General features: G+C 35.8%; 1 non-coding gene across 1 annotated transcript; it reads right to left on the bottom strand.

Moving 5' to 3' along the window:
- Positions 1–14,384: 14,384 nt before the first annotated feature.
- Positions 14,385–14,466, bottom strand: TRNAS-CGA. Its single transcript has one exon. It is a non-coding gene; the product is annotated as a tRNA-Ser (tRNA).
- Positions 14,467–16,066: the final 1,600 nt, after the last annotated feature.

Below are 16,066 nucleotides of genomic sequence, written 5' to 3'. Positions count from 1 at the left end.
ATAAGCCATTATATAAGTTGTTGGGTAACGCCAACATCCGACTGACGAGGGGGTTGCGGCGGTCCAGGTCGGAGTCATGGTCGAACATGACGTTTGCTTAATAGGCTTGGTTAAAAAATTAAGTTGCTGTCCTTTCTACCAGCTATTGCTTTTGACATGATAGTAAGTGTTTCACTATAACATAAGTATATACTTTTTACATTATTAGTCTATATATAGAACTAACATCGGCGTATTATAACAGTCCTCCTCTTTAGTATATAGTTTGGTCTGGGTACTTTGGTGGTTTTGAGTTCACTAGTTTCACGCAGTGTTGGCTTAGTGTCTACGTACTTTATAATAAAAAAAATTAATTACACATAAAATAAACTTTTTTTCATCTGACGATACTAATTGACAACGTTATTAAGAGATGTTTCAGCCACTGTCGAAATGAGTTTAAATTATATGCACAGCTTTGGAATTCAATTTTAGATTTCAGAAATTATTTGGATCCCAAGATTAAGATATATCTGAGGGCACTAATATAATAACCTCGCCGGGGCAAAAGATAATCAGAAAAGATATATAGTAAATAAAAAACAAATCTGGAATTAATTTTCTTCTGTTGATCTTGAGGTCTGTGTAGAAGGTTTTATTGGATGATATTAACAGAAATCATAAAAGTTCATCATTGATATAAGGTCCTCCTTGAATAATTAATTAAGCTGCAATATAATACCTTTTTTTAAATATAAAATAGGAGAAGCCACTACCAATTCTTCAGTGCGAAAATGACCCCTAGCCAACTGATGCTTCCATTCCATTCATTATTTAATTGAAGTATTATTGCTGATATTCATTCAATTGGCTTTAAATTATCATATCTTTGTTAGAATATCATCAGACCATCAATCACACTATCAAACAAAACCCCTTCTTATTATATTACCCTACGACCTACGTATACAATGATTTTCTCATATTATAATTAGAATTATGCCGTATTATTTTATGTGTATAAATCCGGGTGATGTAATCCAATGATCAGAAAAGAGGAAAGTTCAGAAAAAGAGATTGTGAGAAAGAGAATCAGACTTCCTTTTTACCATATAGTGGCATGGGCAGGAGTGGTAGCAATGAATATTGCTCAACTTTTCTCATTATTCGTAATTTACGTTGTTTCCCCGAAATTGGATAATAATTAAATTTATACGCGATTTTAAGGATACGTGGTTTGATTCGACACAGGTAGTAAAGAATATTAGATAAATGAATTAAAGACGAAATAAGCGATCAAACCAATTGTGATGTTATGGTCAAGCCTGAACTTAGATTGAACAGTGACCTCGTCCTCGATCGGACCATCGGTTCGATCTTGAACAAGAACTTTTACAGTAGCTAAAAGGCAGAAATAAACTTGTATTGCTTTGATTTGCGTGTTACAATGTGTCTTACAAAAGAAAAACTTCCCCTTTATATAGAAGGAGAGTTTCATCCCTTGTATAAGTCTAAAAAGGGTAAAAATCTTCTTTTTCCAGTAATTACTGATCCACAATCGACATTGAACGAGATCCGCGCTGTGACAGCCGGTTGAGTGCGAATATCACGGCCCTCTATCCGTCGTGTGTAACCGTTTTACCGTGTTTCCTGAGGTCTTAGAACTCATTCTTGGCACGGAGCGCGTTGCTTTACCGTACCCGATGACGAGCACACCGTTCTCTCTTCCTGGATCTCGATACGAAGGGTCTCTAACCTCGATCACAATCTCGTGCATCCGTACCCTTCCTCTGTTTTCTCATCGGGAAATCGGCCACATACATATTTGTTAATTTATTGTCATCTACCTAAATAAGTAACGAAAAATTAAAATAGGTCAAAATATTTGAGGGAGCATTAATTTTTTTTTTTAAAATTAGGTGCATATATATAACATAAAATTAGGTTTATTTGAACTTAGCAAAATTGAAACTACATTATAACTTTATTAGAATGTAAGTGACACGGGACGGAGCAATGTTTCTTAAAGCCAAAAGCAGTTGAGCAAGTTATTGTTTTTGGTCCAAATATTTATTGAGCATATATAATATGGTCTCCAAATACATGCATATATAAGTACAGAGAGCATGGCCTATGAAGTACTATTAAAAATTGACAACACAACAGAAAACAGATAAAGCACACATGAAAGTTTAAAATTTGAAATATGTACAAAACTGAAAAATAAAAAAGTTAAGTTGAGATTAAGAGAATGTTGCTACTAAAACAAGAAAACGTAGTGCTGCTATGAAACAATAATGAAGATTATGCAAGTTTGTCAATTTTGTCATTTGTTTGTTTACATAATCAACAGTAGAGTCTAAGATCCAATTGTACATAATATTGCATTTCAAATTGTGACATCCACTATTCTTTTTTAGTTTTCACTCGATGTTCGGTTTCCGCTTTGGGGCTTGACTAACATCATGTTTGGCCTTACTTCTAAAACCAGTTTATTTGAAAATTATTTTTCAAAAAAGTTTTTTTTGGTAAAAAACAATTTGTGTTTGGCTAATCAATTTGAAAAGCACGTTTAAACAACAATTAGTATTTGGCCAAGCTTTTAAAAGTACTTCTAAGTATATTTTTCTCAAAAATATTTTTCAAAAACGTGTTTTTGAGAGAAGCTACTTTTTCTGTTTTTCAAAAACTACTTCCGCTTCTACAAAAGCAATTTTTTTCTTCTAAAAGCTTGGCCAAACACCTTAATTTAAAAAAAATATATATATATTTTTGGCCGAAAAGAGGTACGGCCAAACAGGCTATAACTCGAATTAGAGTTGGACCCACTTTTATGGGTAAAGCTTTTCTACCAAAGACATCTTTATTTTCGAGTGTCAATATTGGATCAAACAATAGGGGGTCGTAGCACTGACCTCTTTTTTTTATTGATTCAATACAATAGGCGAAAAGATCGTACGGTTCCCTACTAACACAAGAACGTATTCTTTTATCTAAACTTCTTCCCTGTGCATTAGCTCCCCCCATCGTAGATGGTTCAGCCATGCCCGGTGCCACGAAATGATTGAGAACTGCGCGTTTCATCAAGTAAGAGAGAGGATCTTAGGCCGAACAGATCACCGGCTCCGAAGGCCTGCAATCGTAACTTTAGTTCCGGTGGTTCGCTGCTCGAACTCGATCGAAACTTTTAGTTAAAAATTTGATGGATAGTTACTATCCTATCACAACCTTTTGTGAAGTTCAGGGGTAATGGAGGTGAGAAACTTGAGCTCAGTGTGAGCTCTAATGGCGGAAGATAGCGGATCGTGCAAAGGAGAGAATGCACGAAATGAAGCTTCTAGATAGAGGAGCTGATTTTCATTACTACAACTCAAAAATAAAATAACACAGTTAATGTCCTATTTATAGAATCTAGACAAGTACCTAACATCAGCTAACTCACCTAATGTCTAATACAGGTATGAAAGAATAAAAGAATAAATACAATGCATTACAAGGTGTAGAAAATAATAATCTCAACATCCTCCCCCCCTCAAGTTGGAGGTGAGGAGCTCACAACCAACTTGCTAAGAAGTGTAGAATTCTTTAATAACTTGGTGAATATGTCAGCTAACTGATCATTAGTAGGAATATGGTGAAGGGAAATTAACCCTTCCTACAGCTGGTCTCTCACAAAGTGACAGTCTACTTCGATGTGTTTCGTACGTTCATGGAACACAGGATTCCGTGCTATGTGTAGGGCAGACTGACTATTACAGAATATGGGAATAGGCAAGGTTAATGGAACAGTGAGTTCACTGAGAAGTCTTGCCAACCATACAAGTTCACCAACAACCATTCTAGCTGATCTGTATTCAGCCTCTGCAGAAGATAGGGAAATGGTAGACTGCTTTTTAGACTTCCAACTAATAGGACTAGTACCAAGCAACACTATGTACCCACTAACTGATTTTCTGGACTGGGAACAAGTAGCCCAATCTGAGTCACAAAAAGCATTCACCCCATAGTCTGCATTATTGTTGAGGAAAATACCCAAGGATGGATCACCTTTTAAGTATCTTAAAACATGGTATGCTGCCTTCAAATGAGGTTCCCTGGGACTTTAAATGAATTGACTGAGATGTTGTACACTGTAGGCAATGTCTAGCCTAGTGTTAGTGAGGAAATTGAGTTTGCCAATCAACTTCCTGTAATAGGAAGGATCTGCCAGTGGAGCTCCTTCATCAGCTTGTAACTTCATAGAGGGGTCCAGAGGAGATGTCATAGGAGGGCAATCTATACACCCAAACTCTTTCAAAAGATCCATAGTGAATTTCCTTTGTGACATCAAAACCCCTTTCTCTATGTATTGAACTTCTGGTCCCAGAAAATAATGAAGTCTCCCTAGGTCTTTTATCTTAAAGGTATTATATAGAAAAGTTTTCAGGGATTCAATCTCTTGTAGATGGGTGCCAGTAACAAGAACATCATCTACATACACTGCTACAAACACTACTGAGCCTTCACTTTTCTTATAGAACAAAGAATAATCAAGCATTGAGCGAGTGTATCCCCTAGAACACAAAGCTTCAGTTAGTTTCTCATACCACTATCTACTTGCTTGTTTGAGTCCATACAGGGACTTGTTTAATTTGCACACCAAACCTAGTGACTCCACAACTAGGCCTGGTGGATTCTCCATGTATACCTCTTCATGGAGATCTCCATGAAGGAATGCATTATTAATATCTAATTGTAGAACCTGCCACCCCTTTTTGACTGCTGTTGCTATTAGAGCCCTTACAGTTGTCATTTTTACTACTGGTGAGAATGTTTCTGTGTAATCTATCCCAGCTTGTTGTGTATAGCCCTTAACTACTAATCTTGCCTTAAATCTTTCTACACTACCATCTGCCTTATGTTTGATTTTATACACCCATTTACACCCTATTGCCTTCTTTCCAATTGGAAGAGGAACTAAGTCCCAAGTTTTATTTGCATACAATGCTTGGAATTCTTGTTTCTTTGTTGCTTGCCAGGCAGGCTTCACAACAGCTTTCTCATATGAGCTAGGTTCACATTTATGTGAGGCAGTTCCCATCAAATGCCGACAGGTGGAATTTACAGCATTGGGTGAATTATCATGAGCCTTGGGTACAGAGGTATTGAAGGAAAAGGACTGTGTGCTTTGGCTATCATTTGGAGAGGTTGATTGGTTCTGATGAGTCTGCTGAAGTTCGGGAAGTACACACTCGTAGTCTTTAAGATAGGTAGGAATTTTCAGGGTTCTGGAGGGTCTACTCTGATTTAAGACTGAAGTGCCTCGATCCTGGATCATGACAGTTGGACTGTGAGGAGCATTAGGAGAAGCCTCTCTTGGACTGTCAGCAACAGGGAAAGTTCCTGATGTTTGGCTGCCCAAGGGTGACAGAGAAAGTCTGGAGTCATCATCAAGAAGGTTAGATTGAGGTGAAACCAAGTCTGATTCAGAAAAAGGCCACTCCTAGACAGGTTCCCCGGTGACACTTCATGGTGATTTTCATTCACTAAGTGTGGAATACTTCCTGTATCATTAGAAGGAAAGAGATCATCTGACAAATATGACTTCATTTGAGGAAATGAGGGGAAGACTTTACTTGACTCAGTGAATAGAACAAATGGGAACACATTCTCATGGAATACTACATCTCTTGAAATACTTATCTTCTTAGTGGCCAGATTTAGTACCTTATAGCCTTTTGTCCCAAAGGGATATCCCAAAAAAACATGGGGAGTAGATCTTGGTTCAAACTTATCTTTGTGTGTTTTGAGAGTGGTAGGAAAGCATAAACAACCAAAGCTTCTGAGATGGGAGTAACTTGGTTTCTTTTGGTACAGCAGTTCAAATGGACATTTGGTTTTGAGCGATGAAGAGGGTAGTCTGTTTATTAGATAAGTAGATGTCAGAATGCACTCTCCCCAATACTGCATGGGTAATTTTGATTGATACAAGAGTGCCCTGGTTGTTTCTAGCAGGTATTTACGTTTTCTTTCCACCACACCATTTTGTTGTGGTGTATATGGGCATGTTCTTTGATGTATAATACCCTTTGATTGGAAAAATAAGGTAGCTTCAAGGCTGGTGAACTCAAGACCATTGTCAGTTCTTATGGTCTTGATGTTAGTATTGAATTGTTTTTCTACCATGGCAAAAAAGGCCTTGATAGTGTGTAGGCATTGCTCTTACAGCTTAATAAGTGAGTCCATGTGGACCTGCTGTAATCATGTACAAGGGTGATGAAGTATTTGTATTTGTTATGTGTTTCAACATGATATGGACCCCACAAGTCAATGTGTAGCAATTCAAAAATTTTGGTAGTCAGTGTTGTTCTTTCTGGGAAAGGTAGCCTGGTTTGTCTTGCCATTGGACAAATAGGGCAAAGGAAAGGTTGTTTGGGTGCAAAGTTGACAGGTATAGAGGAAATCCCTTTCATTTTGACAAAAGGTACATGTCCTAATCTGTTATGCCACAAAAGATCAAGTAAATGTTCTGTAGTAGAGGAAGCACTAGACAAACAAGAGTCTCTTTTATTGCTTGAACTATTTACAGAATGATAATGAATGTGGAAGAGGACTACTTCTATTATTACTATGAGATGGGGTAACTATAGTGGGAGCAACAGGGATAGTAGAAACCAGTTTATTTGTGTTAGATAGTTGAGAAGAAGAAAAAGAACTAGATGTGTTGACCACAGAATGTACCTTATCTTTATTACTAGTAAAACATGGAATGAATGTACTAGAAGAATTAGAGGAGGTTGAACCAGTGTTACAGTTGCTTGAACAATGTAGATACAGTCCAGTCTTGGCTTTACCAATCTCCAGTGGCCTCTTCAATGAAGGGCCCTGTAGAAGAATACAAATGTACTTGGTGAATACTACAATACAGTCAAGATGAACTGTCAAAGAATGGACTAATATCAGATTGAACTTAAAACTGGGAACAAAAAGGACCTTCTTGAGACTGAATTTAGGACTTAGAACTACATCACCAATCAGTGTCACCTTAACCTTGTAACCATTTGGTAGGGTGACTAAGTATGGGTAAACTAAGGTTTTGAGATTGGTTAGGATTAATTTATTATATTTCATATGATTTGTGGCTCCAGAATCAAGGATCCAAGAGTCAGCATTTGAACTAGAACTATCACACTAATGGTCACTAGAATCAAAGTGAGTAGAGCATGCTGAGATACCTGCAAAGTTCACAGCTCCTCCATTGATGGTATTGCTTGTGGATTTGTCTCCTCCTCCTTGAAAACTTTCCAGGATGTTGAGCAGTTGGCCATATTGTTCTTTAGTCAGACTATGCATATGTCGACTCTGTTCCTGATCCTGAGAACCATTTCCATCATCCTTCATTGTCGTACCTTCACTTGATGACCCAAACACATTTCCAGCAATTCTTCTTCCCTTATTGAACTTGGAATTCTGTGGGAATCCGTGAAGTTTGTAATACTTATCCTTAGTGTGTGTTGGCCTCTTGCAGTACTAACAGAATGGCCTAGGTCTATTATTGAGCTGATTCCCCTTATATCCACTGTAGGTGTTATTGTTTCCCTGTTGACTGTAGTTTGTTCTGAAGTTGCTATTTCCTGATCCACTTGCATTCAAGGCAGCAGAATCCATTGAAAAATTGTTACTTGGTTTGACTTCCCTTTGCTTCTCCTCTTGAATGAGAATGGAGAAGGCTTGGGCTATTGTTAGAAGAGGATTCATCATCAAAATACTTCCTCTTACGACAGTATACACTTCGTTAAGCCCCATCAGAAACTGAATTAACCTTCTATCCTGTTCAGCTTTATGCATGTTTTCTCTTGCTCCACAAGTGCATTTGCAAGCACATTTGGCATGTATGTTCAGCGTGTTAAGTTCCTCCCAAAGCTTCTTCATCTTTGTATAATATCAGTGTTATCCAAATTCCCTTGGCTCAGATCATTTATTTCCTTTTGGAGCTGATACAACTTAGCACCATTAGTTTGATCATATGTGTCCTCTAATTCTTGCCAAAGATCTTTAGCATCATTGACGTATTGCAATCTGTCCGTTAGGTCCTTAGACAACGAGTTTAAAATCCACGAAGTCACCATATCATTGCATCGCTCCCATTGGTCTAGGTTAACAGAATCAGGATTTGGTTTCTTATATTTTCCGGTGATGAACCCTAGTTTGTTTTTCGCTGAGAGTGCTCTGAGAATTCCTCTTCTCCATGATCTATAACCAGTTCCGTCAAAAGATACCGGAACTAGCATAGATCCAGCGCTTTCCGATGGATGCATGTACAATGGACTTGTTGAATCTAGGGTTGTTTTGTCCGTCACCGGGACTTCGTCTTCTCCGGCCATGATTTAGCTCAACTAGGATGAAATTGTTATCAGCGAAGATGAATTACTAGAATTAATCGACTAATTGATCGATTTCTACACAGAAGCCCTAATTCCCTAAAAACAAAGAAACAATGATCAATCTCTGATTTTGTGAGTAGAGAAATGAAAATTGTAAGAAGAAGAAGCTTTAGGTTGTTGCCTATGCTCTGATACCATGTGAAATTCAGAGGTAGTGGAGGTGAGAGACTTGAGCTCAGTGTGAGCTCTAATGGCGGAAGAGAGCGGATCGTGCAAAGGAGAGAAGGCACAAAATGAAGCTTCTAGAAAGAGGAGCTGATTTTTATTATTACAACTCAAAAATAAAATTACATAGTTAATATCCTATTTATAGAATCTAGACAAGTACCTAATATCAGCTAACTCACCTAATGTCTAATACAAGTATGAAAGAATAAAAGAATAAATACAATGCATTACAAGGTGTAGAAAACAATAATCCCAATACCTTTCATAGTACATCAACTACTTTGTTATCCTCTCTAAAGATCTGAGAAAATTATTATAAAGCCTTTGATCTCTTAATGTAATGAACTAACAATCACACCATAAAACAATTGTCCTAAGAAATATACATTCATTATAAACCTTTCGTTTCTCACTACTAGAAATTCGGCAAAAACTGACCAACTTTGGTCGGTAAAAAAACTGGCGAAAAACCAACCAAAGTTGGTCGGTTTTTCAAAATATTCTAATTTTAAATTATTTTTTTACGAAACCGACCAACGTTGGTCGGTTTTCTTTGGCGCAAAAATGCGAGAAACTATTTTTGAGTCCCGCAAAATTTATTCTTCAAGAAACCGACCAACTGTGATAGGTTTTTGCAATTAAAATAAATAAAAGTTAATATTAAAAAAAACCGACCAACTTTAGTCGGTAAATTCGGCCGGTCATTTTAAAAAACCGACCAACTTTGGTCGGTTATTTTTCGTGCGAAAATACAATTAAAGAGTATAAATAAATAAAAAAAGGCAATCTTTAAACAAAATGCACCAATGGTCTAGTGTAGAATAGTATCCTGCCACAGTACACACCCCGGTTCGATTCCCAGACGGTGAATCTTTTGATTACATAATTAAAATACCGACCAACTTAGCGTTTTTTTAGCTATATTTTTAATTATTTACGTACTAACGTTGTCGGTAATTCAGACACTTGTCGTATNTAAACGCAATCAAATACTGCCCAAGCGTATTTGATCGGTAATTGGCCATAGTCGACCAAAGTTGGTCGGTTTTTTTGATCGGTATTTCTAGTAGTGTCTCCTAATTAATCTGGAACGCATAAGCAGATAACAAAATAAAATAGTATTGATCAGAGGGAGTGTCGCGTGACCACAATCTTCCAAAGCAAAGCTGATCTAATTGATTACATAATATGGATTATCCTTAATTAATTATTGCATATGACAGCAAATTCTAGAAGAAAGCAACGTAACTTAGCATACTACTACTAGACTGCGGAAAATATCTAGCCTCACCCAATTATTGCACCAAATCAATAAACATCAATTAATTGAAGATTTCTCATGAAATAAGGAATAGAAACAACATGTACCCAAGAAGGAAAGAGGGCAAATGGATGTAAATAATAGAGTACAGTGAGGGGTATTAGAGAGAATAATATACTCTCTATATATGAGCTTTGGTATTATTAATCCCTTGTTTGGTAGTATTTGTCAATCTATGTATAACTAATACTTATTCAGTACTATCGTTATACACCCTATTCAGTATTATACATAACAAGCCATGACATTAGCAATATCATGATTTTTTTGGTTTCCCATCCGGTATCCGGTAGACACATTGGGGCCCGTCTAAATCTGTCCTGCATTGGGGAGTAAAGCGCTCCCTACCAAAGGCGACTCCATACCTAGAAACTCGAACCCGAAACCTCTGGCTAAAAATGAAGGAGTACTTACCACTTCACCACAATCCTTGTTAGTACAATATCATGATTTTTTAATACATAGATAAACATATATAAATACAGAATTGCCTTTTCAAAATCCTTAATACACTAAACCCAATATTACTAATCTGAGTACTATTAATACACCATATTTTATACTATTCTTATACGTCCTACCAAACTACCCTTGAGTAATAATTGGTTCCATGCAAAAAGATAAAAGTTGAGGAGAGGATAAACGGGGAGATAAAAGAGCACTGCGGCGAAATAGAAAAATTTGACCAAGCGTACCAAGAGTCGCCGACAAAATATCTGCAGCGTATTTAACTCACAAGGGGATGCCTCTCCATCCATAGTAAACACAGAATACAAATAAATATATTTTGTACCATCTATTGTCGCAAGTCTCAAAGCTTAAGCAACTTTTCTCTTCTTCCCCTTTCCGATAATAACAACACCTATGACCAACATATCATTTTTTAATTGATTTCTATCTATGATTATTTTGAGTAAATTTCACAATAATATATAACTATGGTTTTTTTCACCAAAATTTTATAACTAAATGTTATGACAGAAGAGTAATAAAATTTTCACTACCTAACTCAGAAAGTCACAATTGTCCGAAAATCCAACTTCTGAATTTTTTTTTACTTCATATTATTTATTCTTTTTATTGTTGACTAATAATTATTGAACCAATTAAAAGAGGACTAACTCGACCCAAAAACCATTTGCATAAATCAATCAAACAAATAATTAAAAGAGTTAATAAATTGAGAAGAATTTATCATGATATTACTTTCGATGCACTAAAAGTTAGTATTCCTTTCGTCCCAATTTATGTAGCGGTTTTGAATTTTGAGACTCAAACAGAATTTCTTTGCCACGATATTTACATACTTTTTAAATATTTTATATTATTAATTCTTGTACTTGAAGAAAGCAGGATTACAAACCTTCATGGTGCTATACATGTGCTAAATTTTTTTCATGATGTTAAACGTGTTTTATAAAATATTATTGGACAAGATACTGTAGGAAGAGTTGTACATGTTCTTGAATTTTGCAAGCTGCTACTGCAGTACTAAAAAACTAGGGCTAGAATATTTAAAAAACATGTGAAAAAATTGCGGCCAAAAAAAAATTCGTTTAACACTCAAAATTCGAATACCGTTATATAAATTGCAACGAGGAGAGTACTAGTTATCACTACATCGAAAATAATCTTGTAATAAATTCTTCCAAATTCATTGATCCTTTTAGTTGCTTGATTGATTGAAATAAGCAGATGGATTTTGGTAAAAAATTATTGCACATTATCAAATATCTTTGCAAATGAAGTTAACGGCAAAAATAAACAACACTTTTAAAGCTCTGCTCATCTCAATCAAATGCTCCGATGTGTTTTTAGCATGACATTAGTTGCTTGACATTTTCCCATTGGAGGAAGTTCACCGAAATATGGGGAGAATGGCTTCTTTCCATTTACAAGCCTACAGGCTGAATTTTTGGGGCCCAATTGGCTGTCGACCCAATAGGTTGCCTCGTTTGCAGAAATTCGGACAGAAAATTACACGGGAAACTACCAGCTATGTCCATTTATAAGTAACCTATTACAAAAATTAGCCAATTTATTTATTAATATTAGCCAATATTACAAATATTATCCAATCAACTATGTGTATCCAAAAAAGGTCAATTTTTTGCTTTCTTTTGGGTGTGTGTTATTAGAATAGATTGGGTACACCTTAGGGAGCATGAACCTCAATTTTGGGATGATTTGATGGAGTTTTAAAGTGGGGAATTGAAAATTCGAAGTAGAAGATGAATATGAAAAAAATGATATGTGTATCACACTGCGTATCATTTGTGTATCACATATGTATCGTATTTGTATCAAATGTGTATCACATGTATATCCATGTATACCTGTCTGTGGGATACATGCGTGATACATGTTTGATACATGTGTCACAGAAGAATTTTTTGAACTCGATTTTAACTATGAATTTTGATACCAAATCAGTCCAAATTACCTCCAATCGTCCTCAAATTTTGTATAGTGACTCACCTATATGTTTTCAATGAATTTCAACAATACCCATTTGTAAAAGGTCCTCCTTTCATAGATTTTTTTGAATCTTTTGTGTGTGTGTGTGTGTGTGTATATATATATATATATATATATATATATATATATATATTGTATTTTTTATCATCTTGTTTGCTACCTCATCCTTGAAATTTTCTTTTCATCTTGCATCTAATGTTGCTGATCACGCTTAAAAATATGGAAGGAAATCTTTGCATGTGATTTTTGGAGAGAAAGAACTTTATTTATTTCGATTTTTAGTTTTTATATGTGCTTGGCTAGTTTTGGTAAGTCTATGATTAATTGCTAGAGATTGGTAAGTTGAGACTTATTTGGGACATTTCTGTAAGATTCCCAAATTACACCCAATGACCTTGAACCTTGATAGTCTTGTTTTCTTTACGCCTGCTTTCCCCATAGGCAAACCTTTAGCGAGGCAATACTTATTAAACTTAAAGTTCTAGGAATTTTTACCTCCTATAGCAAAGGTTAACACCTTATTTATTTTAAATAAATACCATTTAAAAAATTATATTCTATAGATAACCTTTAATGTTTATAGCAAAATATCTAATTTTGGTTACCTCCTACCCCCAAGCCACTAAATATGCTATTCAGTTACACTATTTTCTTTCTCTCTCTACTTTGATACATGCCATTCTCTTCCCCCACACGATGCTCAATCTCAAAATTCCTCTCACCCACATCACCTACCATTAGTCACAAACGGTGATTTTGCCTGGTATACCACGAAGACTTCCAGCTAGTGAGCAGCCTCCTAGCCCATCAGGCAATCCGACAAGACAAGCCAGACTATTTCGATTTGCTGAACCCTAAACCCTTCCGTTGCAATTACAACTGCAGAAGAAATCCTTACGTCTCCATGTTCGCATAGCTATGGCGAAGAACAGAAAAAAGAATAAGAAAAATGGTCGTGCGGCTATGGATGTCTCCTCTGACAAGACGGTCACGGGTCCCCAAGCAGTGTTAGTAATTTCTGCAACCGAAATTGAATCCAAAGGAGATGAAGCCTCCGATCGACGGCGGCGTGGGAACAGTGAGATTCAGTGTTTTGCTCGACGGCGGATCCGTCGGAAATTAGGGTTTGTTCTTGAATAAACGACGGAGTTTGAGCTGAGCAACTTGATTTTCTGTTAATATATTTCAATGTTTTTTCAACGTATCACGCTGTATTTTCATGTATTCATTGTCTTTTTTTCATTGTAATTCAATGTATCTCGTTGTATTCCATGTATTTCATTGTATTCACTATCTTTTTTTTCATTGTATTTCAATGTATCCCTTTGTATTCTATGTATTTCATTGTATTCACTGTCTCGCTATATGCCATGAATGTATTCATATATTTTTTTAATTAATATAATTTATGTATTCAGATGTATTATATAATTTCTCTGAAGATTGCTATATTTTTGGGGTATTTGCGGTTGAGAATCTTTTTTATAACTGAAAAATACAAAAAATGTTTGTTATAATTGAGTTTGTTGAGTTATATTAGGAGTCTATTATGTTAATTGATTCACTTTTCGTTTAAAAATAGTGTAATCCCCTGTTTCACGACGTGAATACAGTCGAATACAATAATCTGTCCAGTTGCAATCTCATGTTTCACGCCATGAATACAGTCGAATACACTCGAATACAACAACTGATTAGCTGGACTTCCCTGATTCACGCCTATTTTTGCTATGAATACAGTAGCTTAAATACATCTAATACATCTTATAACAACAGAAAACATATTTACAATCCGTAATATAGCAAATGGTATCTATAGATAGCTAATTACCACTAAAAGATAGTGTTTTATGAAAATTTCTCAAAGTTCTACCCATAGAACAAGATCAAAAGTGTCATGTTTGTGCAAATCACCCAAATTTGAGCACATGAGATGCAAGGCCCATTTAAGCAGTGAGCCCACAGAAAACAGGAACATGATGATTCGCTTAGGGAAAAGAAATGGCAAAAAAGAGCGTCGACAGCAGGATTCGAACCTGCGCAGGCAAAGCCCAACAGATTTCGAGTCTGTCTCCTTAACCACTCGGACATATCGACAACTCTGTGGTAAATGCTCACTATTCGTAATTAATTATAATTACCATCAAGTTCTCAGCTGTTGAGATAGGATCTCATTTTACCTATTTATGACTATCTCAATAGTTTCCAGAATTAAATTAGTCTGCCAAGAACGAGGACAGCTTGATATATAACTGAGTAGCTGTACTCTATGCTTCTGGACTTTACGTCTGTTCAATCCCCAAGTAATCTCAACACTTAATTTGTAAAGAAACTAAAGGACACAATGGTTATATAATTTTGCTAAAATACTGACTCAAGATGTTGTACCTTTTGTATAGACAAATTACATGGATGTATATAGGCCATATTCTATCTAAACTCAACCAATTAATATATAGTTTAATAGATTACATGGATCATCTCTCTCAATCCCAAACGAGTTGGGATCGGCTATATATGTCAATTTGTTATACTATTTTGTACAGCTAGCTAGAGAACCTTAATTATCATATTTGTAGAACTGATTTTACAATAGGATTCACAAACTTCTACATGGTAGTAATTACAATATTACAAATAGCCGGGTGAAAACCAGCATGGTGATGTAATTTCTGAACTTATATGGTTGATATCTTGGAATTAGTTGTCGTCATGAAATCAACGGGCTTAGTTTTCTTACCCTTTTGAATGACATTGATATAAGCATTGCAAGATTGGGCTGTAGCCACCTGTAAGTGTTCCAAAAGGAAGTTTTACATAAGTATACTTAATTTTAAACTTATTTATCTCCCTTGTAGAAGTTCCTTCTTAATTACATTAGCATATCTATATTTACAATTTGCATACAAATTCGTAATAACAGAGCATCCATTCTCCAAGTCTGTCATCCGATTACTTCCCAGCCCGCAACTTTTCTTTCCCTTTTCAACTCAATTTCAAAACTCATTCCTTTCTCTTTTTGATAATCACCTCTTTCTCTCTTTAAATTCAACACAATTTATAGACAAGTTTCGAATTCTAAAGCAGTGACAACTATTGACAATCATTAAAAAGTTTTGAAACTTTGAATCGGAAATTAGATTCTACAAATTTATTAGTTTATTTAAATTGGATGTTATTAAAATAATTGGGAATATCTTTTAGAGTTTATATGTCACGTCCTTAGTCGTTAGCTAAGTACACGTGCGACACTTGACAACTCGCTCACGATCTTGCACAACTTGCTCGCGTTCTTGCTATGCCAAGTCAGCCTTACTACACTCAAGATCGCTAAGAGAATGGTAGAAAGAACACAGGAAAAATGCTAAAGGAAGCTTTTGTATTAGAGAGAACTTGAATTGTTTGCTTGATGAATTACAAATGAATGCCCCCCTATTTATACTAATCACCTAGGGGCTAGTGTGTAAATAATAATTGTTCCACAAGTCCTTAATATTTACAAGATAAGGGCTTTTTCTAGAATTCTCTACAAGCCTAGAAGATTCCAAGGACTTTCCTAGCAAATCCACAAGGATCTAGGTTCTTCCTAAGGAAATGTCCATACATCTCTAGAATCTTCTCAAAAATGCGAGCCTTCTTCTTATGTAAGCTTCCACATGACATTAATATATGCCAAATGGTGCCTATGTGGCATGAT

Source organism: Nicotiana attenuata, unplaced genomic scaffold, assembly GCF_001879085.1.
Source record: "Nicotiana attenuata strain UT unplaced genomic scaffold, NIATTr2, whole genome shotgun sequence".
Classification (NCBI taxonomy): domain Eukaryota; kingdom Viridiplantae; phylum Streptophyta; class Magnoliopsida; order Solanales; family Solanaceae; genus Nicotiana; species Nicotiana attenuata.
The sequence above is the reverse complement of the archived record's forward strand: the minus strand, read 5'-3'. Positions and strand labels throughout refer to the sequence as shown.